The sequence below is a fragment of the Cebus imitator genome, unplaced genomic scaffold (genome assembly GCF_001604975.1).
Source record: "Cebus imitator isolate Cc_AM_T3 unplaced genomic scaffold, Cebus_imitator-1.0 Scaffold29, whole genome shotgun sequence".
Classification (NCBI taxonomy): domain Eukaryota; kingdom Metazoa; phylum Chordata; class Mammalia; order Primates; family Cebidae; genus Cebus; species Cebus imitator.
In genome coordinates, this window is record NW_016107344.1 from 4,935,969 (window position 1) to 4,963,059 (window position 27,091).

Below are 27,091 nucleotides of genomic sequence, written 5' to 3' on the forward strand. Positions count from 1 at the left end.
AAAACAGCAACAGCAGAATTGAGCAAGTAGAAGAAAGAATCTGTGAATTCAGACAGGTTCTTTGATAACATACAGTTAGAGAAAAAAATAAAAAATAAAGGGAATGAAGAATACTTACAGGATTTATGGGTAGCATCAAAAGAACAACTACAGAAGCTATTGGTATTCAAGAGAGAATAGAGAAAATACAATAGAAATAGTATTTTAAGATAATAACAGTATAAAACTTTCCAAACCTGGAGAAAAATATAAATATCTAGATAAGGACAACCAAAGCTCACCAGTCAGATTCACGCCAAACAAAAAGACCCCAAGACATATTAAAATCAAACTCTCAAAAATCAAAGCCAAAGAAAGAATTTCTAAATTCACAAGAAAAAAAATATTATGACAAATAAAGGAACTCCAATAGGCCTAGCAGCATATTTTTCAGCAGAAACCTTACAGACCAGGAAAGAGTATAATGATATATTCAATATACTGAAGAAAAAAATGTACCAAGCAAAAGTACTGTATTATGCAAAGTCATCCTTCAGAAATGAGGGAGAGATAGTTTCAGACAAATAAAAGCTGAGGGAGATCATCACCTCCAGATATATCTTACAAGAAATGCTAAAAAGAATTCTTCAATCAGAATGAAAAAGACACTTATGAATAACAATAAAACTTACTGGTAAAAGTAAATAGAAAATTAAGTTCAGAATATTCTGATACTGCAATGATAGTATGTAATTCACTTATATCTTTAGTATGAAGCTTACATCGCAAAACTATTAAAGAATACCATAATAATTTTAGGTTATATGCAATATAAAAATACATAAATTGTGACATCAAAAATCCAAAATTTGGGTGGGGGAAGTGAAATTAAAGTGGTATATATGTGTTCAAAATAATTTATTATCAGCTTAAAATAATGTCTTATAACTCTAAGATGTTTTTTGTAAGCCTTTTGGTAACTGCAAAGAAAACGTTAGAAATAAGAAGTGAGGAAACGAAACATACTATTTGAGAAAATTACTTAACTACAAAAGAAGAGAGTAGAAGAGAAAAGAAAGTATCTGCAAAACAAGCGTAATAAAAATAAAATGGCAGTAGTAAGCCCTTAAGTATCCATGTAAATTGTGTAATTCTTCAATTAAAAGACACAGAGCAGCTGACAAATAACAAAATAATACTTAACTATATACTGCCTAAAAGAGATTAACTTCCCTATAAGGACACACATAGGTTGAAAGTAAAGAAAAAAAAAAAATCCATGCAAATGGAATTTTAGAAACAAACAAAAAACAGGAAAAGAAGATAGACATATCAGATAAAATTGAATTTAAGTCAAAAACTATAAAAAGAGACAAACAAGGACATCACATAATGGCAACAAGGTGAGTTTGGCCAGAGGACATAAAAATTGCAAATATCTGTGTACCCAATATCAAAAGCACCTAAATTTATAAAGCAAATATTAATGGTATAAAGGTTGAGATAGACTGTTTACAGTAATAGTACACTGTAATACAATAATAGTAGAGAACTTAAGCACCTCACTTTTATAAAGGACAGATCACTCGGGCAAAAATATTTTTTAAAATCATGAGATTTTAAGTAGCAAAACCAAATGGACCTAGTATACATTTATAGAACATTCCATCCAACAGATGCAGAGTACACATTCTACTCAATTGCATATGGAACAGTCTCTAGGCAGGTTATATGTGAGGCCACAAAGAAAGTCTTTCCAAAAAAATAGCCAATAACAAATGATGGTGGGGTGGGAAAGGGGAAACCCTGATGTATTATTAGTGAGAATGTAAATTATTGAAGTCATTATGGAGAACAGTATGAAAGTTCTTCATAAAACTAAAAATAGAACAGCCATATGATTCATCAATCCCATTGCTATATATATTATATAATATATATAATATAATATATTATATATAATTATATATTATATATATAATATATATATATCTCCCCCAACCAACCAAAAAAAAATTCAGTATATCAAAGATATATCATCTTAACTTCCATGTGTACTGCAGTACTATTCATAATAGCCATGAAATCAACCCAAGGACCAATCAATGGAGGAATAAAGAAAATATGGTACATATACACAAAAGAATATTATTCAGCTGTAAACGAGGATGAAATCCTGTCATTTGCATTCCCATGGCTGGAACTGGAGGACATTATCGTAAGTGAAATAAGCCAGGCACAGAAAGACAAATATTGCAGGTACTCACTCACATGTGGGAGCTAAAAAGTTGATCTCAAAGATGTACAGAGTGAATAGTGGTTGCCAGAGGCTGGAAAGAGTAGGGGGTAGGGGAGGATAAAGTTGGGAAGGTGAATAGGCACAAAACACTGTTATTTAGAAAGAATAAGATCTAGCATTCAATAGCACAATAGGAGAACTATAGTTAAAAAAAATTTTTATTGTATATTTTGAATAACTAAAATAATGGAATTGGAATGCTCCTAACTTTAAAAAGTTAAAAAGTAAAAAAAGACAAATCTTAACAAATTTAAGAAGCCTGAAATCATATCCAGAAACTTTTCTGACCGTAATGTTATATAACTAGAAATCAATAACAACAGAAACTTCAGAAACATTACAAATAATACAAAATGAACCAGATACTCCTGAACAACAAGTAGGTCAACAAAGAAATTATAACAGAAATTTAAACTTGTCTTGAGATAAATAAAACTGAGAACTCAAGACACCAAAATATATAGGATATAGCAAAAGTTCTAAAAAGCACGTTTATAGCAATGAAGGCTTATTTTTTTAAAAAAAGAAAAATTTCAAATAACCTAAAATTACACCTTAACTAGACAAACAAAGGAATGAACAAAAACTAAGCCCAAAATGAGAAGAAAGGAAAGAGTAAAGATTAGAGTAAAAGTAAATAACATCAATACTAGCAAAGCAAGGCAAAAGGTCAAAACAAGAATTGGTTCTTTGAAAATACAGATAAAATGTAAAAACCTTTAGCTAATCAATGAGAGAAAATGAAAACAGACTCAAATAAAATCAGAGATAAAAAAGAAGACATTTAAAGAATACCATAGAAACACAAAGGATCACAGGAGATTATTAGGATCAACTATATGCCCAACAAATTAGATAAACTAGAAAAAATGGACAAATCCTTGAGCACATACAATCTACCAAGATTCAATTATGAAGAAATATAAAACATTAACAGACCAATAAGGATTAATGACATTGAATCAGCAATAAAAATTCTGCTATCAAAAAAAAGACAAGCCCAGGACCTGATGATGGCTTTTGTTGTGGTTGTTATTTTGTTTTGTTTTTGAGACACAGCCACAATTGGTCACTCAGGCTGAAATGCATTAGCATGGTCATAGCTCAATGCAGCTTTGACCTCCCAGGCAGGCTCAAGTGATCCTCCTCCCTCAGCCTCCTAAGTAGCTGTGACCATAGGTGTGCAAAACCCTGCCCAGCTAATTTTTTAATTTTTAGTAGAGATGAGGCCTCATTACATTGCCCAGGCTTGTCTCAAACTCCAGGCCTCAAGCAATCCTTCTGCCTTGGCCTCTCAAAGTACTGGGCGTACAGGCACAAGCCATGGTGCCTGGCCTGAATTTTATCAAACATTAAAAGAAGAATACCAATTCTTCTAAAATTCAAAAAAAATGAAGAGGGAACACTTTCAAGCTCATTCTACAATGTCTGCCTGTTATTGTTTAGATGTTTGACCCCTCCAAATCTCATGTTAAAATTTGCTCCTCATGCTGGAGTGTGGGATCTAATTGGAGGTGTTTGAATTATGGAGGCAGATCCCTCATGAAAGACGTGGTGCATTCCTTATAAAAATGTATGTGTTTTCATTCTATTAGTTCCTGCTAGTTCTGGTTGGCTAGTTGTTAAAAAGTACCTGACACTTCTCTCCCAACCCTCTTGCCTCCTATCTCACCATGTGATTTCTGCACACTCCAGTTCCCTTTCCTTTCTGCCATGAGTGAAAGCTGCTTGAGGCCCTAACCACATGCAGATTCCTGCACTGCGCTTCTTGTATAGCCTACAGAACCGTGAACCAAACTTTTCAGTATAAATAACCAAGCCTTACATGTGCCTTTAGAGTAGCACAAATGGACAATATTACCATGATACCCAAGCTAGACAAGGACACAACAAAGGAAGAAAACTACATGCCAATAAATATCTCCAATAAACATAGGTGCAAAAAATCCTCAACAAAATACTAACAAAACAAATTTAATAGCACCATTTTTCTAGCTTGGAATTTTTTATCAAGAAGGTTAAGATTGTATTAAGAGTCTTCTATATTCTTAACTTTGGTAATTCATTCAGATTTGACCATACTAGATGGAATATGTTTATAATATCTATTAAAAATAATATATAATGTGTCTAAAGTCCAAACAATGTCTCTTGCATAGTTTCTATATTAATCTTTTCACATTACTTTTTATGTTTTGCTATTAGGCATGTATTTATTACTTTATTTCTACAAACCATTGTATATATCACTTCTTGTATTATTTTTTCAAAGAGTTCACATATCTTTTATATTTATGATGCTTGTATCAGAAGTCAGGCTGTAATACTTTGCTCACATATCTTTATATTTCTGTTAATTTATGGTCACTTACTTACCTGAAAAACAGTGTTGTCTGCATCCAGAAAACAGTAGAGAGAGATATCTTTACAGTGCCTACTGGTTCTTCACTTTCAGATATTTCTTTGTTACAGAAGAAAGTCAATACATTTCAACTCATAAAGTTTGGGAAAAAATAAATAAATTGAGAAGATTGCTAATATTTGGTAGTATGATGAAAATAAAGACACACCAAAAATACTCAAGGCCATGGAAAAATTCTCCTGTAATTGCCTGTGCTACACCTGACCTTCTCCACTCTTTCATGGTTACACAAAATGTAGTCATTATCAACCAATGCACACCTCAAATATTCTACTCTCAGGCCACCCTCTCCTCTTCCCAGGACCTTTTATAGTTCTTTTCCAGATTACTTTTACTTAATCAAGACCTTTGATTGATCAACTCAACCATTACTTCAGTATCCATCCCTTCTACTTATACTTCTCTTTCTCAGTAAGCACTTCAATATGGCCCGTCCTTTCGGTCACTCCTCTGTATGTTGTCTCAGACCTGCTTCTTACTCCTTTTATAATATTCGTGTGGTGAAACTTATAATATTCATTATTAAATCTAAGTCTCTGTTCCACACCATCCTGCTTTTACATGGTGTGTCATGGGCAATGAACACAGTCTTTGTGACTAACTACACATTGAACTCATGATCATAATGTGAGAACTGCTTAGCAATCCTATTATATTTCCTTACTAAATGTATTCTGTGAACTCCATAGAGTTTAGCTTCCTGCTGTGCAAGTTAAGCTTCTGTTTGAAACAGAAAATCAAGACATGATTTGACATATAAGAGATTTATTGGGGAAAACACTTACGAGGAAAAATGGGTAGGAACTTGGGGAAGATTAAAGAGCCATCAGTCTCAAAGCAGGTCTAACCCCTGTGAAAGAGGAATGGAAAGAAGAAGACTGTGAAGAAATGTCAAGTGCAGTGCAGTTGCTGAGAAATTCTTAAGCCAAAATCACCCATCAGATAAATCGCCTATCTCTCAGGAATACACCTCTGTTGGCAACCTTACCACTTTAGTTGAAAACAGCCTAAGTATGTTGTCAGACACACAAAAAAGATACTAAATTTTAGAGTGAATCATGCAGGACCAATTATGCAGTGTATACTCAGAGACCTTATGGGCATAATTTCACGGCCACCACAACTGCTCCACACCTTCTCTTTCTTCTTTGAACCAGAAACTCTAACTTGCTCTTGAAACACAGCTGACCACCAAAACCCTTTATGTTGAAATGAGAGCATTCAGAAGAAAATGAACTCATCCTCCTCTCACATAATCTACCAGTCTATCTGCAACATATATATGTACAATATGCTTCTTATATATAATGTATGTATAGTGTGCTTCTTCTCAGAACTATTAATTTGTTGTCTCTACTTAGGTTTAAGATCAGGCAGTCCAATTGTGTTTTGCATCCAATCCCCTCTGCCCTGCTTTCTCCTTCCTTGCTTTCTCTCTACCAGCTTTCTCTCTACCGGTTCATATCTATGTTCATATAAACATACTGAAATGGCAACAAAACTTTTACAAAGTGAAATAATAAGTAACAAATTATCCTTGAACATTTTTTCCTCAAGTGGCCTGCCATCTCTTGGCTATCTTTTGTAAGTAGTTTTCCCCTAAAGATGTCTAAAGCTGTCTCTTTCCCTCTCTTATTTTTTTGAACCAGCTCTTAGCAGTTTTTCTCTCTTATTTTTTTGAACAAGCTCTTAGCAGTTTTTCTATACCACTTACTGAAATTTTTAAATGTTCACCAGTGATTTCTATTGTGCCATACTCAGTAAGCACAATTTAGATTTCATTTCACTTGATCACCCTCCTTGAAATACCTTCTTTTGGCTACAGTGATTTTATTCTCAGTCTCTCTTTTCCTTCTCAGTTTCCTTTACTTTTTTTCTACTCCACATTCAGAATTTCAATTCTTGAGTGTCCTCTGGCTCAGTCCCCACCCCTCTCTTGCATCTGTTCTCATTTCCTACATGATTACATTCTTCCTCACCACTGTATACAATACACATATACTTATGCTAATTATTATAAATGTATATTTCCTTTCAACTTTATGAGCTCTTATTTAAATTTTCCAAATATATATAAAATATGTAACAGAATTATAACAGAAAAGATTTAATAAATATGAAATATTTATACTATGTAGTATTTAATAAATACTAATATAATAGTACAAAATCTTGAAATATAATAAATATCTGAGACCAAAACAGCATTTTTGTATTCCAATGAATGCCTATCCTCAACTACCAGGAGATTATTGAAACTTATCTTCTTGAATTCTGTAAATTTTAATGTAATCACTATTCTCCTGAAAGAAAGAAAGGATACACTGATATTAAAATGCATGAACTCCACCTATATAATCTTCTCTCTACAGCCTCTTTATTGCAGGTTACTATTCATGATAAATTGGAGATTTTAACACCCGGAGGTAAAGTCATGATATTCATTCCAAGGCCTGTCATCCTCAGAGATGCTAACTTTCATATAAATTAGCCAGTAAACATGCAGTCCTTTCAGAGCTGCAACTTTGTTATATCAACCTTATCTGACTATGGTTGCATCTTTGATTTTATCATTAACCAGAATTTCTTTTCTATGGTTTCTATTACTAGATCCACTTTTACAAATGCATATAATGTTCATTTCAATTTAATTAAATAATAATTAGCTTTTATAAGAAAGGTACACTACCTTTAAACATTTTGTATCTTTATAGAGTGAGAATTCTATATATCTAAATCTACAGAAAATATAGTTACATAATTTTTACGAAGTATACAACAGCATAAGAAAAATAGTTATATAACACATGAGCTTTAAATATCCTCTTCTATCAGCATATGTTTTGAATGAATAATGTTGTTTTCAGGAATAGTATTTTGGCATAATGATTTGTTTCCAAAAAGTATGAGGTAACACTGTTATTTGAGAATGGCACTCAACGATATTTAAAGCAAAAATACAAATGCTTCCATGGTAACACCACACTTTCAATTTTTGACAAGAGTAAAAATTATGAAGAAAAATGAGAAAAAAATATATATATTTTTTTTAATTAGCAATATTGTGTTTCTTTCTTAAATGATAGTACATCTTCTAAAATTAGAAGACAATTGAGCTTTGGGAACAGTTACATTCATTTAGTTGGTTATCATGCCATAAATATATGATATATAAGTGACAATGATTTTTGATGAAGTAAATAAAATTTGGTCTTAAATATGCAGAATTTTTTTAACTCATCAAGATATAGGGTTAGGTTTTATGCAATACAGACAATGTTAACTATTTTTGACCAAATATAGACTTCTGAAAATAATGGTGTAGGATATATATAGCTTTCAGCCACTGCTTACTTAAGCATTCTCACCTGAAAACACCCCTCTCCCCTTTTGTACTTCCACTGTAATAGCTTACTACACAGGCCATTTCTAGACTCAGTGCCTTTGCAGTGTTGCCTGCCAGAAATTTCTTCTCTGGGATCTTCTTATGAATTGCTTTTTTTTTAATATTCTTGAAACTTAATTTCAAATATGACTTACCTTGACAGAGTTTCATGGACCACCTAATCTAAATTGCTTTTTATCTATCCAGCCATTATGGAAGTTGAACTGTAGTATTAACATTTGTGTGCTTGTATGTGTGTATTTATGTAAATATAACTAGCTCCCTTTGCTACAGTGTGTTTCTATGCTGTTTTTAACTATTGTCAGTCTTGGAAGAAAGATATACATTGTTAGTTGCGTAAAAAAATAAAAATTATTCTCAGTTCTTTTTTTTCCTAAACCATAAACAGTATGGTAAGAAAGGGTGGTAATAGCAATGTACACTTGTGTTTACTGTTTCTCAGTGGCTTATAAAGATTTTGTGGACACAACAACTGCAAAGTAAAATATAACTTAGCAGTAGGGACTCTAAGTGCTCCTAGTTGATAATATGTGGTACTAGTATTTTGTCAATTAGAATATTTGTAGTTTTAACAAGACTCTATTCCCAAAACCTTGGTTTACAAATATCTTTTCAAATGTCCGAGTGGTCAGTTTATTTAAAACGGATATATGGAGAAACTCAAGTAGTTAAAAAATTGTAAGATATAAGACTAATTCTCTACTCCAAAGATAAAATTTAGAGCACACTTTATACATTCCAGATGATTGATTGTTTATTTAACATTTGGATATTTAACACTTAGTTAATGCTTAACAACCTAAGCAAAGTTATAATGTCGAAGAAAACAAAGTGGAAAGGACCCCAGAGTTACAAAAGGGACTATGTAGAAATAGGCCTTCTCTGCTCCAAGTAGAAACTATTAACATCTGATGACATGAAAAAGGAGTCATTCATACCCTAAGTCAACCTTTGTCAAATACAAGTACGGACATATATTCTGTTGTCTGACCTCAGAAATAAAATGTGAGTACAAATTGAGTATAGATTAGCCTTAGGAATTTCCTGGGGTAGCCATCAGGCCTCTGCTTCTACAGGAATCAGCAATGTAATTTCACCATTTATGTGAATGATTAGGCATCTGAGGAGTAAGCAGCATTACCTCAATAAAGATGTCTTGGTGTTTAGGGGATGGGCATCCAATCCCTACAGCATATCAGTGTTGATCAGGGAGATTGGTTGAAGATAGGTAAACAAACAGCTCACTAGACATGAAAAGCCCTCTGTAAAAACAGTTCACAGAAGACTTTTATGGCAAGCCATGACATAGTAAATAATACTAAAAAGACTGTCCTTCAGTATACAAGTATGAAAAGTCAGAAATCAAGGAGAAAACTATATCCAGCATTGTACAACATTTAGGGAAGTAGGAAAATCTTTAGAGCTTCATGCTCAACAAGGCTTTCCGTGTGTCAGGGAGCTGGCAGAAGCTTGTTAGCAGAAAATGGTCCTGGTGAGCTGAAGAGGCAGAAGTCAGAATTCTGTTATTGAAGCAACTGTCAGTTGCAGGTCAGTGCATTGGGGAAGAGGGAATGCAGGCAGGGCTACATATACATGAGATGAAACAATGTGAAACTCACTACAGATTGACTGAGTAGACGAACCTCAGTAACATCCTGCTGAGATACTTAGAATAAGTTCTATTGTAGAGGCATCTTAACAAAGCTTACAACACCACACTGACCAGATCAACAGGTGAGAAAGAGTAGGAAGCTTAAGTCCCACTATGTTAGAGGAACTTGGAAAGCATCTGAAGCTTTTCATAGATCTGCCCACAAATGGCATTAAGCAAGCTTCCACAAGTTCACATTTTCCAACCCCCAAGTTAACATTTTCCAACCCACAACCCTCCCTCCTACCTGTGAGGGAGGAAATCACTGCTTTATGATACCAGAATTGAAATCTCAGCAATGTATAATTCACATATCCAGAATCAAAAATGGTAAATTATTAAACATGTAACAAACATGAAAAATGTGACTCATTAAATTAAAAAAAAAAGCAGTCAATATAAGAGAAACTAGATAAGGAACCTGTGTTGGATTTAGCAGGTAAAAACCTTAAAGAAGTTACTGTAAATTTTTAAAGAAATCTCAATGATTGAAGAACAAGGAAAAAAGGGAATCTCTGCAAGAAGAGGAAACAACAAAATATACACCAAAGTTGAACTGAAGTGTTCAATAATTGAAATGGAAAAGTTCTGGATGGGTTTAAGAGCAGACTGGAGATGGTGAGAAAAATTCAAATCATTGTTAATGAATGTGAAGACTGATCAATGGAGACTATTCAAAACAAAAATGAAGATAATACTAAAGAAAAATGATCAGCGATGCACTAATCTGTGGGACATATAAAAGCATCTGACAATTGCACTCCCTAAAAAAAAGTCAAAGGAGTTCATGGCAGAAGAAAAATTTTTTTAAGTGGCAGGTATTTCCAAACTTTTTAGGAGAAGAACACCAGCTAATAGATTAAAAAGCTCGACAACCCGTAGAAATAATAATATTGTTAAAAACTGAATGGATTTTTTTTTAAGTAAACTATTTTTCTATTAAAATAAAGAAAAATAATAATTTGAATGGATGCAAAAAATCCCTGGACACATAATACACATTTATGAATAAAGGAAAGAAACAATAAATAAATAATATATCATTACCATACTAGAACTATGAAAAATTTTCTCAATATGATATTGGCTTTCTAAGTGTTCACCTAACTTCATATCAGAATGAAATACTGAATACATTTCTGTTTTTTTCTTTTTTTGTATTGATCTTATTATTGTTGTTATTGCATGTGCAGAACGTGCAGGTTTGCTACATAGGTTTACATGTGCCATGGTGGTTTGCTACACCCATCAACCTGTCACCTATATTAGGTATTTCTCCTAATGCTACCCCTCCCTTGCCCCCAACCCCTGACAGGCCCAATGTGTGATATTCCCCTCCCTGTGCCCATTTTTACTCATTGTTCAACTCCCACTAATGAGTGAAGACATGCAGTGTTTGGTTTTCTGTTCCTGTGTTAGTTTGCCAAGAATGATGGCTTCCAGATTCATCCATGTCCCTGCAAAGGACATGAACTCATCCTTTTTATGGCTGCATAGTGTTCCATGGTGTATATGTGCCACATTATCCTTATCCAGTCTAACATCGATGGGCATTTGGGTTGATTCCAAGTCTTTGCTATTGTGAATAGTGCTGGAATAAACTTACATGTGCATGTGTCTTTATAGTAGAATGATTTATAATACTTTGGATATATACCCAGAAATGGGATTTGCTCAGGTAAATGGTATTTCTAGTTCTAGATCCTTGAGGAATTGCCACGCTGTCTTCCACAATGGTTGAAGTAATTTACACCACCACCAATAATTAAAAGTGTTCCTGTTTCTCCACGTCCTCTCCAGCATCTGTTGTTTCCTGACTTTTTAAAGATTGCCATTCTAACTGGTGTGAGATAATAAATACCTCATTGTGGTTTTGATTTACATTTCTCTAATGACCAGTAATCATGAGCTTTTTTTAAATATGTTTGTTGACTGTATAAATGTCTTCTTTTGAGAAGTGTCTGTTTATATCCTTCACCCACTTTTTGATGGGATTGCTTACTGTTTTCTTGTAAATTTAAGTTTCTTGTAGATTCTGGATATTAGCCCTTTGTCAGATGGGTAGATTTCAAAAATTTTCTCCCATTCTGTAGGCTGCTTGTTCACTCTGATGACAGTTTCTTTGCTGTGCAGCTCTTTAGTGTAATTAGATCCCATTTGTCAATTTTGGCTTTTGTTGCAATTGTTTTTAGTGTTTTAGTCAAGAAGTCTTTGCCCATGCCTATATGCTATATGGTATTGCCTAGGTTTTTCTTCTAGGGTTTTGTATGGTTTTAGGTCTTACATTGAAACATTTAATCCTTCTTTAGTTACTTTTTGTATAAAGTGTGAAGAAGGGGTCCACTTTCAGTTTTCTGCATATGGCTAGCCAGTTTTCCCAACGTCATTTATTAAACAGGGAATCCTTTCCCTATTGCTTGTTTTTTCAAGTTTCAGATGGTTGTAGATGTGTGCTGTTATTTCTGAGCCCTCTGTTTGTTCCATTGCTTTATATATCTGCTTTCCTAGCCGTATCAAACTGTTTTGGTTACTGTAGCTTTGTAGTATAATTTGAAGTCAGGTAGGGTAATACCTCCAGCTTTGTTCTTCTTGCTTAAAATTGCCTCGCTGTACGAGCTCTTTTTTGGTTCCATATGAAATTTAAAGTAGTTTTTTCTAATTCTTTGAAGAAAGTCAGTGGTAGCTTGATGGGAAATAGCTTTGAATTTATAAATTACTTTGGGAAGTATGACCATTTTCACCATATTGATTATTCCTATCCATGAGCATATAATGTTTTTCATTTGTTTGTGTCCTCTTATTTTCTTGAGCAGTGATTTGTAGTTTTCCTTGAATAGGTTCTTCACATCCCTTTAAGTTGCGTTTCTAGATATTTTCTTCTCCTTGTAGCAATTGTGAATGGGAGTTTGTTCATCTTTGGTTCTCTGTTTCTCTATTATTGGTATATAAGAATGCTTGTGATTTTTGCACATTGTTTTGTATCCCGAGAATTTGCCGAAGTTGCTTATCAGCTTAAGGACTTTTGGGGCTGAGAAAATGAGGTTTTCTAAATATACCATCATATCATCTGCAAACAAAGATGATTTGACTTCCTCTCTTCCTTTATTTCTTTCTCTTGCATGATTGTCCTGGCCAGAACTTACACTATAGGAGTGGTGAGAGAGGCCATCCTTGTCTTGTGCCCGTTTTCAGAGGGAATGCTTTCAGCTTTTGCCCATTCAGTATGATATTGGCTGTAAGTTTCTCATAAATAGCTGTTCTTATTTTGAGGTATGTTCCATCAATATTTATTGAGCATTTTTAGCATGAAGGGGTGTTGAATTTTATCAAAGGCCTTTCCTGCATCTATTGAGGTAACCATGTGGTTTTTGTCATTGGTTCTGTTTTATGTGATGGATTACATTTATTGATTTGTGTCTAGAACCATTAGTGTGCTGTATTCAGGAGATCCGTCTCACATGCAAAGACACTGATAGGCTCAAAATAAAGGGATGGAGGAAGATTTACCGAGCAAATGAAAAGCAAAAAAAAGAAAAAAAGCAGGGGTGCAACAAAGATCAAAGAAGGCAAAGAAGGGTATTAAATAATGGTAAAGGAATCAATGCAACAAGAAAAGCTAACTATCCTAAATATATATGAACCCAATACAGGAGCACGCTGATTCATAAAGCAAGATCTTAGAGACCTACGAAGATTCTTAGACTCCCACACAATAATGATATGAGACTTTTAACACACCACTGTCAATATTAGACACATCAATGAGACAGAAAATTAACAAAGATATTCAGGACTTGACCTCAGCTCTGGACCAAGTGGGCATAGTAGACAACTGCAAAACTCTCCACCCCAAATCAACAGAATACACATTCTTCTCAGTACCACATAGCACTTATTCTAAAATTGATTACATAATTGGAAGTGAAACACTCTTCAGCAAATGCAAAAGAACAAAAATCATAACCAACAGTCTCTCGGACCACATTGCAATCAAATTAGAACTCATGATAAAGAAACTGACTCAGAACCTCACAAGTGCATGGAAAATGAACAACCTGCTTCTGAATGACTGCTGGGTAAATAACAAAATTAAGGCAGAAATAAGTAAGTTCTTTGAAACCAATGAGAAGAAAGACACAATGTACCAGAGTCTCTAGAACACAGCTAAAGCAGTGTCTAGAGGGAAATTTATAGCACTAAAATTCCCCCAAGAGAAAGTGGGAAAGATCTAAAAACAACACCCTAACATCACTATTAAAAGAACTAGAGAAGCAAGAGCAAACAAATTTAAAAGCTAGCAGAAGGCAAGAAATAACTAAGATCAGAGCAGAACTGAAGGAGATAGAGACGCAAAAAACCCTTCAAAAAATCAGTGAGTCCAGGAGCTGTTTTTTAAAAAAGATTTACAAAATAGATAGACTGCTAGCCACATTAATAAAGAAGAAAAGAGCAAATAATAATACAGACACAATAAAAAGTGATAAAGGGAAGATCACCACTGATCCCACAGAAATACAAACTACCATCAGAGAATACTATAAACACCTCTATGCAAATCAACTAGAAAATCTAAAAGAAATGGATAAATTTCTGGACACGTACAACCTCCAAAGACTAAACCAGGAAGAAGTTGAATCCCCGAATAGACCAATAACAAGTTCTGAAATTGAGGCAGTAATTAATATCCTACCAACCAAACAAATACCCATACCAGATGGATTCACAGTCGAATTCTACCAGAGGTACAAATAAGAGCTCGTACCATTTCTTCTGAATATATTCCAAACAATAGGAAAAGAGGGACTCCTTCTTAACTCATTTTATGAGACCAGCATCATCCTGATACCAAAACTTGCCAGAGACACAACAGCAAAAAGGACAATTTCAGGCCAATATCCTTGATGAACATTAATGCAAAAATTCTCAATAAAATACTGGCAAACCAAATCCAGCAACGCATTAAAAAACTTCACCACTACGATCAAGTCAGCTTCATTCCTGAGATAAATACTTTTCTACTAAGATTAGATAAGTCTTAGGGTACACTACGTGCTGTAGCTCTATATGATCCACAGTTCATATATACATTTTTGCAGCTCTGGCAAGCATTATCATCTGTGATGTATATTTTATCAAAAATGTCACATACATATTTATTCTTGAAACTATTTTGTTTTTTACATAAAACCGTGAAGCATTTTTGATAAATAATCCCTTAAGCTAACTTGTTCATATTTCTCACTGTTTTCTTAATAAGCATAGTGGAGACTTACATATAAACCTAGTAGATGTCATTTTTTGTATATTGCGTACATTTCTGCTAGTTTTAGTATAGTTGATGCATTCATATTTTCAAAAATGTACCTTTGCTATTCATAATGTTCTGAGTTAAATAACTTCTCTACAGATATCTCTATGTAGGTTAATAAAACTGGTTAATGGGGGTGGTGCTTATTAGATACCTGATACACATGGTAAGCAAAGAAAAGTAACCAGCAATCTTCACGATCTCTATTTTAACCAACTTAAGTTGTTAGTGAATTTATCTACTATAGTTTTCTATCAATCCACTATGAATCCCCTAAATTTGTGAGGCACAAAGTACTTAAGCTCCTAGTGTAAAATTAGGAAGAGGTAGTAATTCAGATCTAACTGCAGCCACTGTTCTTCCAATGGTATATCCAGATACTCCTAAGAAGTTGATTATATGATTTTAAAAGCATTGAGGTCTGAAATGACAGAACTCCCTATATAGTAAATCAAGCAGAAGAAATATTAAAAATTTGCTTAAATAGTTGAGAATTCTGAAGAATGGTATCCAAAGTCTTACTTAACCTAGAAACACCAAGCACACATGATTATGGATTCCCTTGTGAGGAAATTTAAGAATTTTGCAGGAAACCAAAAGCAACAACAATTTTTCAGTTTCTTGAGTGCATTTTACCAAGCAGAACTGAACACTCTAAATAACAAGAAACAATATGTTTATATTAACGTTTGACTATTTCTTTAAAAGAAATGAAAAAGCAGCCCCAGAAAATATCCAGAATTCTGAGTAAACTTATTATAGTTTCTGCTCGATGTTTGCTGCTTTTTAAAATTTTATATCTAAAATTTTAGAAAATTATACAAATTAATAATTTCCCCAAAATATTTTTTTCCTCTGAATATCTTACAGACATTCAATTAAAGCTACCACCTGGTGCATTTAGTGCCAAATTTACTAAATCCTTTAAAATATATTTAAATAATACACACACACATGTGCACACGAGCACAATATTAAATCCCTGCATGCAAGAAGACTTTGATAATCTTTTTTTCAATAATTTTTTTTTTTTACAAAATCCTGGGAGCATCTTCATATTTAGTAGCCTGCTGTACTACAGAATGACTGAATAGCAGCTTGCTCTCCTTTTATAAAAACTTAGATGCATTTTAGCAGCTAAAAACACTTAACAGCTACCTCTAAACTTTGATTTATTCACTGCCAAAATGATTTAGTTAAGACTTCATTTATCTTATTTGGCTAGTCCAGTTTCTTTGGATAAAATTGAAAGTAGTTCTCTGATATTTCCTTTGAAAATTAAAATATGCAGCAAGGTCATTTCTCTTGACAGATTTTGTTGTAAATGAAAGCTTAGCTGCTGGCAGACTATTTCCAAGACACTTCAGTGGCCAAAACCACTATCATAGTTGGCCACCACCTTGATACTTCAGGGCATTCTTTTAGAAGAGCTGATGTGTGATCCTAATGGCATTCACTATATATCACAATGGCAGCAGGAAGGTAGAACTGACAAATTCAATCATGGTTTGGAATTTGGAATACTAACACAGATATTACTTGTTTGCTTTAATTAACAATATCCAAACTCAGACTAGTATCAAAGTTGTTTTTTGAGCATGAATAAAATTTCATCCGTAAAACATTTCATTTACTAACAATCCTTAATGTATACTTTTGTAACATAACCTATTTATTAATTTGAAAATATCCTCATGGGAATTCTCTTTATTAGCAGTGATATCTAATAACCGTATGTCTTTTTTGTCACTGTTTTCTGATGGCGGGCATGATATCTGTCATATGGGAAGAATGCAGTGTAAATTCTTTGATTGCATTAATGACAAAGGAAGAGTATACCAATGTTAAGAAGATAAAGAAACAGAGGGAGGAAAGGAAGGACGAAAATAATGAAGTGAAAGAGGGAATTACGTATGATAAGAGAAAAATTTCCATTTCCTCAAATTTCCTGTTTCCTGATTAAAAAAAAAAGAAAAAGAAAAAGAGAAACAAGTCTAACCTTTTATCTATGTATTTAATAAATACAATAATTCCTCAAACGTACAGCAGAATAAAAACTATGTTTTAGTGACCTCAGTCTTCTAGTAATATAAGCTTCAAAATAAAAGCATTTCTGCATTTATTTTTTTCTAAGTGAGAAAACTTTTCAATAAAGATCCTTTATGTGCAGTAATTTCCTACAGGTTATTTTCTTCAGCAGTGCTTTCTTTAATTTATTCATATACTTAAATATATACCTTTGTAAGTCAAATGTTAGAAATATGAATGTCATGAAACTTGACATAAGAGTGTATATATTGAAATTTCAGTCACTAATTCCCCACAGAGTTAATCTATATGCAGAGCATTAAAACTTGCTGGTGTAGTATAACTGCTTGATAAATATATATTGATTTATTTCATAGGGAATGGTGTATATGGCATTGAAAATCACAAATATAAGACACATACATTTTTATTGAGGAGTGAGAAAAAATGAATCACCACAGACAAAAATATGAATACAAGGGTAATCCGATGACCCTTTAATTACACTATTTTAAATAAGTCAAATGCACAAACTGGTTTGCATATTTTATTTTACTACATTTGAATCATCTTATGATACTGTAACAAGAAAATTACTTAAAATTTTTTTCATATTCTATCTTTTTTTAAATCTACTCAAATCTGCACAATGTCAAAATAATTTTTTTGTTGTAGTGCTTTACGTTGAAAAAATAACTCGAATATTTGGTAATCTGTACCAAATTTAAAGTATTATGTGAGAGACTTGCATTGGAAAGTATAGAGCTAAAGAAAATATAACCATAATTGTGAAGAAGTGAAACTAACATTTACAGACATTTTTGGAGATAAATGGAGAGTATGAACAAGTTAATGAAAATATTGTAGCAATTACATATAGTGATCACAAATACTTGTACTCCTTAGAGAAAATGTCAGTTTTGATCAAGAAATTTTGTTCAAAGTTGAGGATAAACATCACAGAATATGAAATCTTTAAAAATAACTATAACTGTATCTAATATATTTTATCCTCTGCATTATCAATTAGTGAATAAGAAGCCTAGAGAAACTTATGACAGCTTATAGAGTACACTAAGAACTTGAATTCTTTTAAATTAATTCTATGGTATCCACTTGATCCTCTGAGTATTACATGACTATTTTTCCCAATACCAATTGACCTCATTTGGTGTGACTTCAGAGTAAAAATTCCTAGACTGTTATCCAGTGTTAATAAGTCTAATAACTAGAATTTACTCATGATATTAACCATGCAAAATGTGACGGTTCTAATGAAAACATTTCTTCAGACTTATTTTTTTATATGCTAAACATACTGAAAATCAAAATAAATATAGGGCAGACCTTTTTATTACTCCTGCTCAACAATAGTAGTTAATCTCCTTGTGGCAACTGTAACACAGTGATCAAATCCTTCCATGTGGATACCCCAAATATAATGTAATCAGCAGTCATTTATCATGTTTGCACTATTGAACTATTTCCAGTCATACATGCTAATTAAAATTTTAATAAAATTTATTTGTACGTACTTATAACCATATTATTGAATGAAAGATGTGACTAGAAGTAGAGTCTTAATTATTCTATATTATTCTTGGAAGTACTTCATTGTGAAGCAGTAGTGATATGAGAGGTGGGTAGGGAAGTGCTGGGAGGAGAAAAATGGGGTCCTTGGGGAGGGGAAAGCTGGGGTCCACTCTCGGGCCTGTGCCCACGTACCTAGGTGAGGAAAGCTTTCCTGCTTTTGCACTCAAATGTTTTATTTTCCAAGACTATCCTGGACTGCCATGCCCCCATTCTGTGCCTGTAAAAACCCCGATACCCTAGCAGGCATGAACACAGGCGATAAGATGTTGAGAGAAACACACCAGCAGAAGAGCACACAGAGAGCTAGACGTAGAGAGGAGCAGAAGAGTGGAAGAGCACACTGACAGGAATGGGCAGATGCCTACAGGCTACCAACTGACAGAATGATGTGGACTTGGAGGGGAATATGGCCAGGGTGGTCAGAGGAGGGTCCACAGCTGAGGAGCGGACTCCAGGGGAAAATCACCTTCCCACTCCATCCCCTTTCTGTCTCCCCATCCCATCTGCTGAGAGCTGCTTCACCATTCAATAAAACCTTCCACTCATTCTCCAAGCTCATGTGTGATCCGATTTTTCCTGTATACCAAGGCACCCAGGATACAGAAAGCCCTCTGTCCTTGCAATAAGGCAGAGGGTCTAATTTAGCTGATTAACACAAACTGCCTACAGATGGCAAAACTAAGAGAGCACACTGTAACACATGCACACTAGGGCTTCAGGAGCTGTAAACATTCACCCCTAGCTGCCATGTGGTTGGAGCCCATACACTCCACAACCTGCCTGTCTGCATGCTTTCCCTAGAGGTTTGAGTTGGGGGCCACTGAAGAAAGGAGTCACACCCCTAGTCACATGCCCTGTGAAGGAGATAAGGGAACTCTTCCCATTTCAGTAGGAAAACAAAAATTAGTATATGTGACTCGAAAATGTTAGCATATATACAGAAAGTCAGATCGAACAAGTCAGAGTTTTTCCCTCATTTTAGCATGTAGTAATGGGAGTCACAAGTTACTTAATTATTTTTAGATTAAATACAGTGAGGATCAAATAGCTCTTCAGAGATTTTGGACTATCTTAATGCAATAGTTGACTCGTTCTTCAGTTGTTTTAATAAAACCTTTCTCATTCCAATTTATTTTAAAGATTCAAACAGGAGTTTAAACAGACTTGTAACTCATGAGCTGCATTTATAATTAGCTGCTAGGAACAGACTGATAGACATGTTTGAAGTGGGAAAGATACCAGCTTCCTGACTAATTCTGCTATGTCAAAGCTGCAGTTATCCTGGAGAATAAGTATATCATATAACTTCTTGTTAGAGAAGATAGTTGCATGCCATAAATAAAAAACATTTTGTCCTCTGCCAAGCACAACTAATAATTTAAATAGAAAGTTATTAAATTTTTTTAGTTTAAAAAGTTTTTTTCAAAGAAGAAAACCTACTTATTCTTCAACCCCAATTTCATTTTCTTTTTTATTATTATTGTTATTATTATTATTATTATTATTATTATTCTGAGACAGAGTTTTGCTCTGTTGCCAAGGCTGGAGTGCAGTGGTGCGATCTCAGCTCACTACAACCTCTGCCTCCCAGATTCAAGTGTTTCTCCTGCCTTAGTCTCCTAAGTAGCCAGGATTACAGGCACACACTGCCATGCCCGGCTAATTTTTGTGTCTTTTTTTTTTTTAAGTAGAGACAGGTTTTTGCCTTGTTGGCCAGGCTGAACTCCTGATGTCCAGTGATATGCCTGCCTCAGCCTCCCATAGTGCTGAGATTACAGGCACAAGCCACCGCACCCAGCCAATTTCATTTTCTTTAAATTTAGAAGCAACTTACTGATTTACTGTTTTAAAGAACCTCTCTGCCTTCCGCTTTACTTCTTTACCTTCTGCTTACGCTGACTCCTTCCAAGAAGAATACTCCAGCATATATTTCCAGGTCCTCCTTTTACTCTGTTTACCAAAAAATACAAAACACAATTTCATTGTGCATCTTAAGGTCTCCAATTATCAAACATTGGGTGGGGAACTCTTTGGAATAAACAATTAAGTTAAATTTAAAAATCAAAAGGAATTCAATTTGATTGGGACAGGAATCCACTTTTATGTTCTTGGTAATCTGATCCTGCTCCATGAGGATTAATGGATCAGATTACCAAGAACATAAAAGTGGATTCCTGTCCCAACCAAGTTGGTTCTCCCTATCTTAACAATATAATAATTTGAATCCATGATCCAGCTCCAAGGATTGGGATCCAGTGAGCCATCTCCAATCCAAACCTTTATAACCAGCTAAAGCAAAAAAGATGAGGCAAAATGTTAAATGCTGTTATCAAAAAAAGATTTCTGAGAAATGAGTTATGTTCTAATCTCTGCAGTCCTTCCAGGGATGCCTTATTGTTTTTGATTTACTATTTTTCTAGGTAGAGGCAGCTCTAATGGCTCCCATTTAGCCTTTCCCACCATAGTAGTCCTCACCTTACCAGTCAGGGAGCCAATGTGAGGGTTCTGCCAGCTTCTAAGTATGTATATGACAAGTATGCATTCTGGCACTGGGAAAATGACTACAGGATGAGTCTAGGGACCCACTGGATTCACTGTAAGTCAGTCCTGAACTAAAACTCCATTAATTACCTGATCTCCATAAGCCTTTATTTAAGCTGGAGGGCCACAACGACATTTTGGGTCCCCTGCAATCAACATTGGCTCAGAGCCAGTGTAGTCCCCAAAATGACCATTTCCCTTTCCTCAGTGAACAGTTGCTCTGGTAAAAGTCCAGAGGTCTCCTTGGGGAAGGATAGTGGAAAGATTAAAAGCATAAATTGTTGGTAGTGTATTGAGATGTTTTATCAAGGGAAACTGGCTTCCGCTTAATTCAAGGTTCCTGGGTCTGCAAACTGGATCAAGTCTGGTAATTGATTGAGGGGCCTTGAATCTCTGTTTATATAATTCAAATTAATCTTTTGTCTATTCGACCTAGATGTTTTCTGCTTACATAAATTAAGTAGGAATGCAGTAGGCTTCCTATCATTTTCACTTCTAGGAACACCATGGTTAATTAACCAATGCCAGAGCTTTACACAAGTCAGACTATTCTGATTGCTACTTTGCCTCTGCTGTCCATTATGGTAACTACACCCACCTTGCCTTTAATGGTTGAGTGCCGCCACTTGGCCCCTGCCACCTTGGGATCTAATTATTCCCATTGAATTTGACTTTTTTAGTTAAGTAACTATGGTTCTCACTGTTAAGTGTGACATATAGAGAAGAGCAATCACAGGGCCCTTCAAAGATGGAGGTGCTCCCCTCACAAATCTATTTTGAAAGGCATTAGTCAAGGGTATATCTTCTGGACCCTCCCAGCTGGGATGAGTAGGTCTAAAGGACTAATCCACTCCACTGTGTCAATCTCACTAAGCCTCTGAATCCCTTCCTCTCCATTAAACCAAGTGAGATCAGGCATTTCCAGCTCACTCACAGTGGGTCACGTTTTAATCCATATTTCAGTTAACCAAGGAAATAAACTATTGGAACCATTTTTAACTTCCTGAGCTCCAACATTAAATGCAAAGTCCCTACTTAGTGGGCCCAAATCAATACATTCAGCCTGGTCCAACTTTACGTCCCTTCCACCATTATCCCACACCCTTAATATCCATTCCCATGCCTGTTCTCCAGATTTCTGCTTATATAAATCAGAAAATTCAAATAGTTCTTTTCAATTGTAGTGAGGGTCCTCATGGGTCACATTCTCTACCTCACCTCTAGGGGCCCACTGGGACTTTAGTTATAGGTCTAGAAGCAAACAAGGGTATTGGGGGTGGCTCCTGAGTAGAATCAACATTATCTTGTCTGGGAGTTGTCTCAGAAGAGGCCATCCCTGTTGCCCCAGGCACTGCAGGGTTTATATCCTCAGACAAAGGTGGAAAGGCTGATGGCAGCATGGGTCAGGGAAGGGATGTTGCCACTTCTGGATATGGGAAAGCTGTTCTTTCTGGCAAAAAAAAAAAAAAAAAAAATGTTCATCAATGTTTACAAACTCGGTGTACCCAGCTTCACCACAGTCCTCTTACACATCCCTTCCCAAATTGCTGGATCCCCTTCTTTTCTAATCAATGCTGTCACATTAATAGTAGACACCTGGCCAGGCTGGGCATGCACCTTTCATTGCAGGTCAGCCACTTGCATGATAGGAGCTTGTATCCGCTTTTGCACAATTTCAGCTCTTTCTCTACAGGGGATAAGATTCTCACTCTGGCTAATCTTAGCAGATTCGAGGCTCAGTATCTGCTTCTGAAGTGGGGAGTTCGAATCCCTGAATTCATTTTCTTTCATCAATTTGTCTACTGAACTTAGGAGCAACCAACCAGCTTCATTATGTTCCTTTGCTCTCCACATATGGTCAGAGGTATTACATATAGGGTCGCTAAACTTGCCTTTCATGAGCGGTGAATCAGGACTGTCAACTGCATTTATTCTGCATACAGGAGTGTCAACTGCATTTATTCTGCATAACTCTCTAAGTAGTTCATGCCAAGGACTATCAGTGTTCTCCATACTATTAGAAGTAGAGTCCTTAACATTTTGGGGTCTAATCACATTAGGCAGCTAACTCCAGAAACCCCCAAACAAATGAAAGAACTCCATCCTTAATATTCTGTTGCTCTAGAACCACTCCTGGTACTAAAATCTGTATTATTCACTGTTCTCTAGAGGGACAGAACTAATAGGATACATAGATAGGTATCTATAAACGGGAGTTTATTAAGTATTAACTCACGTCATCACAAGGTTCCACAATAGACCATCTGCATGCTGAGAAGCAAGAAAACCAGTCCAAGTCCTAATACTGAACAACTTGGAGTCTAATGTTCAAGGGCAGGAAGGGTTCACCTCAGGATAATGATGTAGGATGGGAGACTAGGCCAGTCTAGTTTTTTCACGTTTTTCTGCCTGCTTTGTATTCCAGCAGCACTGGCAGCTGATTAGATGGTGCCCACTCAGATTAAGGGTGGGTCTGCTTTTCTCAGCCCACTGACTCAAATGTTAATATTATCCTTTGGCCGCACACTCATAGACACACCCAGGGTCAATACTTTGCATCCTTCAATTCAATCAAGTTGATGCTCAATATTAATCCTCACAGTCTGTATTCAGTTTAGCTCATGAGTATCAGTAACTATCAGATTCTACAAAATGGCAGGATGCAGTGGCTCACACCTGTATTCCCAGCATTTCGGGAAGCCAAGCCAGGCAGATTGCTTTAACTCAGGAATTTTAGGTCACATGATACAAACCTGTCTCTACAAAAAATACAAAAATTACCTGCATGTAGTGGCCCATACCAGTAGTCCCAGCTACGCAGGAGGTGAGATGAGAAGAGAGTTTGGGCCCAGGAGGCAGAGGTACTCAGAAGATAAATTTTAGAGACGTAGTCATTATAGAGACTAGTTGAAAGAAGCATTTGATATTTACAGTTCAACCAATAATGCCAACATTTACCCTCAGCATATTACAGGATTTGTGGCTGAAAAATTTATGTAGTTTAAAAGCTTACTGGTATTACTACCCACCTAAGTCTAAACTAAATTTAATGCTCTCATTTGCAATTTAATTTGTAAATTAAAATGTTTTAAACATATGAGTCAATTATGAAAAATTAGTTTAAAGTTGAAGGTGAGACTTAAAGTATTCCCAACTGTATTATGTACATCAATACATTGGAACTTTCTATTTTGCTTCATTTTTTTCTTAAGAAAATAAAATAGCAATGCTCTCATAGTCACACAGAGAATATGCAGATTTAGCAACATTGATATTATACTCTCTCTTAGATTTAAAGATACTCTATACCTACATGTACACCACCAGCAGGTAACACATTAGCAGCTGTACCTAAGCACTGTGTCAAATTAGCCAGTTTTTCCCACATTAGTTCCTATTTAGACAAAAGGTGACAGGGAGGAAGCAAAATAGTTACAAAATGATCAATGTAATTTTGCCACAATTGCCAAAGTTTAAACAGCAAGGCAATTGTAGCTAAAGGTAACCAAGATGTTTGCAATTGTTTTAAGAGAAATGTACATAATCATTTTTAACCACTGCAAATTTTGGTATAAGGTCAATATTGCCACTTTTATTTGTAAAAACAGCACTTGTGGTCATACCATTGCCTCCGTTATTGATCTTATCCTTCTCAGTCCTCCTTTTGACAAACCTAAAATGATTGATACATGTTCAAAAATCCTTAATCCAGAGTCTTCTTAATCTATGTCTTCAGATAGTTCTACAGGAAGATACATGAAACACAAGATAAACTTAAGAATTTCCTCAGGTAAGATAACCACAAACATCCCCACCACCCCAGTTCACACAAACCAGAACAGAATAGGCATTTACATGATATCATGGTCTGAAGATCATGGAGCTACTAAATTTCAACAATCTTATCAATGACATCATTTAAAATACAATTTATTAAAGACATGAGAGGATGTTAGGAAATCTTGGACATGAGATAGGTGTTAGGAGCAAGGGGATATCACGCAAGACCACTGGACTACACTTTAGCCCATTCTGAACCTAATGATTTGAGTTTAAAAATGCAAACATTGCATTGAGCAAAGGAAAACTATATACCACGTGGATTCTTCAAAAAGCATAACCAATCATCTATGTAGGAAAGTGATATCTGCCATGATGGAGAGAATAGCATTGTGATCCTCTGCTTCTCCTGGCGGAGTAATTGCAATACCTGTTGTTGCTTCTGCTATAGCCTCTGCTATGACTATAGCTTTCAAATCAAGATCTTCTATAACTTGGACTCCAAGGCCATCAACTTTAAGTTGGATGTGGGCAGTTTCTCCCTCCTGAGATCTAAACTTGGTGTTATCCAGCTTCCCAGCCACAAAGTTCATATCCTCTTTCTTTACATCCTCCATGACACCACTGCTATCTTGGTAAGCCTCAGCATAACATATACCACCTGCTTCATGCATGTGATCTTTTAACTCCTGCTAGCTTCTATATGGAGGCAGCCCAGAGACAACCACTCTATTTTCAGACCATCTGGGTAGTAGGGGAGCCATGGAAACCTTGGGGAGATTCACTGCCTCCCTGGCCTGTGCCAAGGCCATTTAGAGGAGACCCCACCTGCATGAGACATCTGTCATAATCACAGGTCTGGAGACCATACACTGCATCTTGGGTGACTGAACTCAACAAAGGCCAAGGACGGTCCCTGGGATTCTTGATGTCCATGTCACAGATAGTGCCCATATCTGTAGATTGTGTCCTCAGTGTCCTTGGTTGGGCTATCTGCAGGTAAGTGAGGATATTGAATACATTCCCATGACCAAACAACTTCTCCATCAATGATTCTCATTTCTCACTCAATAGAGTTGTGCTATTTGAGTAGTCTGTGATGATCCTCTGCCACATGAAGGTATAACAATTTCAAGGAATTCTTTGGCATAAGACAGCAACTGACAGTCTGGCAGACTTATTGTCAAATAAAGCAGAAAGTAATATATTCTAACATTAACATAGATAATTTTACTCTAACGACTGATTGATTATTTGAGTAGAAAAGAAAGCTGATAGTTTTACTGCTCATTTAATCTTTCCCAAGAGCCTATTCGATCTTGTTTGTTTCTACACACAAATTACCAATTCTTTCCCCAAATCAGTATTTATTCTATAGTGCTATATTCCAGATTCCAGACTTAATACCTAACTTTTCTCTATTTTTACTTCCTTCTAGACAATATTTCAGGAACCATGTTGAGCTCCTTGTATATAATGTCTCATAGTGTGTGTACACAAACACACACACACACACACACACACATAATAGGTATTGTAACTTTGTCTCTAGAGAGGAAACTTCAAGCTCAAAAAAGGTAGGTATGTTTTGTTTAATTATATCACTCGTAGGGTTTGTATCAAGGTCAGTCTGTTGACTTTGTATTCTTACTCTTGTATCCCTGTTTTCTGCCTCCACATTGTTGGAGACTGAATTCTTGGAATGGATTCTTGGAATGCAATGCATTCTCTTCCCAAGACCGTTATTGACATCCTACCTGTCTTTAACAGTGTAACGTATTTCTATAAAATCCTTCAATTCTTAATTAGGAATGATTTTCAAAATAGAGCTGCTACCTCCCCTTACTTTAGTCTCCATCTGGCATTAAGAATATCTATTTCTTAATGATCAGCGATTAATGTTTCTTGAGACAACAACTGTGTTACCTATATCTTTAAAAATGGAGAGATTCAATAACTCTTTAAATCCATTTAATTAGGCATTTTTGATTAAAAATTACATAAAGAGTTTATAGTGTTAAATAAATCACTGCTTGCAATAAACACAAAAGAAATACTGTTCTCTGTATTTTTTAGCTTTTTAG